This window comes from Haemaphysalis longicornis, unplaced genomic scaffold, assembly GCF_048455015.1.
Source record: "Haemaphysalis longicornis isolate Haplotype H1 unplaced genomic scaffold, Haemaphysalis longicornis Haplotype H1 scaffold_5, whole genome shotgun sequence".
Taxonomy (NCBI): Eukaryota; Metazoa; Arthropoda; class Arachnida; order Ixodida; family Ixodidae; genus Haemaphysalis; species Haemaphysalis longicornis.
Window position 1 is genome coordinate 216,746,360 of NW_027526385.1, and position 3,578 is coordinate 216,749,937.

The 3,578-nt window shown below is 49.6% G+C and overlaps 1 non-coding gene across 1 annotated transcript; it reads left to right on the plus strand.

Annotated features, from left to right (window-relative positions):
• Positions 1-1,670: 1,670 nt before the first annotated feature.
• Trnai-gau (transfer RNA isoleucine (anticodon GAU)) lies at positions 1,671-1,743 on the plus strand. The gene has a single exon. It is a non-coding gene; the product is annotated as a tRNA-Ile (tRNA).
• Positions 1,744-3,578: the final 1,835 nt, after the last annotated feature.

The following is a 3,578-nucleotide window of genomic DNA, read 5'->3' on the forward strand; positions in this document are numbered from 1 at the left end:
TTCTGTGTTATTTTCAACGAGCCCCTCATTTTCCTATTCTGATTCGCTACATGCATAGCGAGGGCCTCTGTTCTGCCAGTCTTGTTGCCAAAGGGAGCTTAAGAGGGTTCAAAGCTGGTCGACCACTCTGGACATGTCGTAGACACTCGAGTCACGACCCGGGGGTTAAAAAGAAGGTCCCCTTCACCCCGATTAGTCCGAATGGCGCTGGCTACCACCCCCAAGCACAGGAAACAAACATACCTAACATAAATACCCCAGAAAGTGAATGGAAAATCGCCCCGCCGGTAGCGTAGTGGTTATCGCACCAGACCGGTATTCTGGAGGTCGTGGGTTCGGATCCCACCTGGCGGGCATTTTTTCTTCACTTTCTTTCTTTCTTTCCAAATTCTTAATCTGTTTCAATGATCTACCACATCCTCCCCTTTGCTTTCCGAGGTTTTCTCGACTGCCAACCCTTATTTCTGTGTTATTTTCAACGAGCCCCTCATTTTCCTATTCTGATTCGCTACATGCATAGCGAGGGCCTCTGTTCTGGCAGTCTTGTTGCCAAAGGGAGCTTAAGAGGGTTCAAAGCTGGTCGACCACTCTGGACATGTCGTAGACACTCGAGTCACGACCCGGGGGTTAAAAAGAAGGTCCCCTTCACCCCGATTAGTCCGAATGGCGCTGGCTACCACCCCCAAGCACAGGAAACAAACATACCTAACATAAATACCCCAGAAAGTGAATGGGAAAATCGCCCCGCCGGTAGCGTAGTGGTTATCGCACCAGACCGGTATTCTGGAGGTCGTGGGTTCGGATCCCACCTGGCGGGCATTTTTTCTTCACTTTCTTTCTTTCTTTCCAAATTCTTAATCTGTTTCAATGATCTACCACATTCTCCCCTTTGCTTTCCGAGGTTTTCTCGACTGCCAACCCTTATTTCTGTGTTATTTTCAACGAGCCCCTCATTTTCCTATTCTGATTCGCTACATGCATAGCGAGGGCCTCTGTTCTGGCAGTCTTGTTGCCAAAGGGAGCTTAAGAGGGTTCAAAGCTGGTCGACCACTCTGGACATGTCGTAGACACTCGAGTCACGACCCGGGGGTTAAAAAGAAGGTCCCCTTCACCCCGATTAGTCCGAATGGCGCTGGCTACCACCCCCAAGCACAGGAAACAAACATACCTAACATAAATACCCCAGAAAGTGAATGGGAAAATCGCCCCGCCGGTAGCGTAGTGGTTATCGCACCAGACCGGTATTCTGGAGGTCGTGGGTTCGGATCCCACCTGGCGGGCATTTTTTCTTCACTTTCTTTCTTTCTTTTAAAATTCTTAATCTGTTTCAATGATCTACCACATCCTCCCCTTTGCTTTCCGAGGTTTTCTCGACTGCCAACCCTTATTTCTGTGTTATTTTCAACGAGCCCCTCATTTTCCTATTCTGATTCGCTACATGCATAGCGAGGGCCTCTGTTCTGGCAGTCTTGTTGCCAAAGGGAGCTTAAGAGGGTTCAAAGCTGGTCGACCACTCTGGACATGTCGTAGACACTCGAGTCACGACCCGGGGGTTAAAAAGAAGGTCCCCTTCACCCCGATTAGTCCGAATGGCGCTGGCTACCACCCCCAAGCACAGGAGACAAACATACCTAACATAAATACCCCAGAAAGTGAATGGGAAAATCGCCCCGCCGGTAGCGTAGTGGTTATCGCACCAGACCGATATTCTGGAGGTCGTGGGTTCGGATCCCACCTGGCGGGCATTTTTTCTTCACTTTCTTTCTTTCTTTCCAAATTCTTAATCTGTTTCAATGATCTACCACATCCTCCCCTTTGCTTTCCGAGGTTTTCTCGACTGCCAACCCTTATTTCTGTGTTATTTTCAACGAGCCCCTCATTTTCCTATTCTGATTCGCTACATGCATAGCGAGGGCCTCTGTTCTGGCAGTCTTGTTGCCAAAGGGAGCTTAAGAGGGTTCAAAGCTGGTCGACCACCCTGGACATGTCGTAGACACTCGAGTCACGACCCGGGGGTTAAAAAGAAGGTCCCCTTCACCCCGATTAGTCCGAATGGCGCTGGCTACCACCCCCAAGCACAGGAAACAAACATACCTAACATAAATACCCCAGAAAGTGAATGGGAAAATCGCCCCGCCGGTAGCGTAGTGGTTATCGCACCAGACCGGTATTCTGGAGGTCGTGGGTTCGGATCCCACCTGGCGGGCATTTTTTCTTCACTTTCTTTCTTTCTTTCCAAATTCTTAATCTGTTTCAATGATCTACCACATCCTCCCCTTTGCTTTCCGAGGTTTTCTCGACTGCCAACCCTTATTTCTGTGTTATTTTCAACGAGCCCCTCATTTTCCTATTCTGATTCGCTACATGCATAGCGAGGGCCTCTGTTCTGGCAGTCTTGTTGCCAAAGGGAGCTTAAGAGGGTTCAAAGCTGGTCGACCACTCATGACATGTCGTAGACACTCGAGTCACGACCCGGGGGTTAAAAAGAAGGTCCCCTTCACCCCGATTAGTCCGAATGGCGCTGGCTACCACCCCCAAGCACAGGAAACAAACATACCTAACATAAATACCCCAGAAAGTGAATGGAAAATCGCCCCGCCGGTAGCGTAGTGGTTATCGCACCAGACCGGTATTCTGGAGGTCGTGGGTTCGGATCCCACCTGGCGGGCATTTTTTCTTCACTTTCTTTCTTTCTTTCCAAATTCTTAATCTGTTTCAATGATCTACCACATCCTCCCCTTTGCTTTCCGAGGTTTTCTCGACTGCCAACCCTTATTTCTGTGTTATTTTCAACGAGCCCCTCATTTTCCTATTCTGATTCGCTACATGCATAGCGAGGGCCTCTGTTCTGGCAGTCTTGTTGCCAAAGGGAGCTTAAGAGGGTTCAAAGCTGGTCGACCACTCTGGACATGTCGTAGACACTCGAGTCACGACCCGGGGGTTAAAAAGAAGGTCCCCTTCACCCCGATTAGTCCGAATGGCGCTGGCTACCACCCCCAAGCACAGGAAACAAACATACCTAACATAAATACCCCAGAAAGTGAATGGAAAATCGCCCCGCCGGTAGCGTAGTGGTTATCGCACCAGACCGGTATTCTGGAGGTCGTGGGTTCGGATCCCACCTGGCGGGCATTTTTTCTTCACTTTCTTTCTTTCTTTCCAAATTCTTAATCTGTTTCAATGATCTACCACATCCTCCCCTTTGCTTTCCGAGGTTTTCTCGACTGCCAACCCTTATTTCTGTGTTATTTTCAACGAGCCCCTCATTTTCCTATTCTGATTCGCTACATGCATAGCGAGGGCCTCTGTTCTGGCAGTCTTGTTGCCAAAGGGAGCTTAAGAGGGTTCAAAGCTGGTCGACCACTCTGGACATGTCGTAGACACTCGAGTCACGACCCGGGGGTTAAAAAGAAGGTCCCCTTCACCCCGATTAGTCCGAATGGCGCTGGCTACCACCCCCAAGCACAGGAAACAAACATACCTAACATAAATACCCCAGAAAGTGAATGGGAAAATCGCCCCGCCGGTAGCGTAGTGGTTATCGCACCAGACCGGTATTCTGGAGGTCGTGGGTTCGG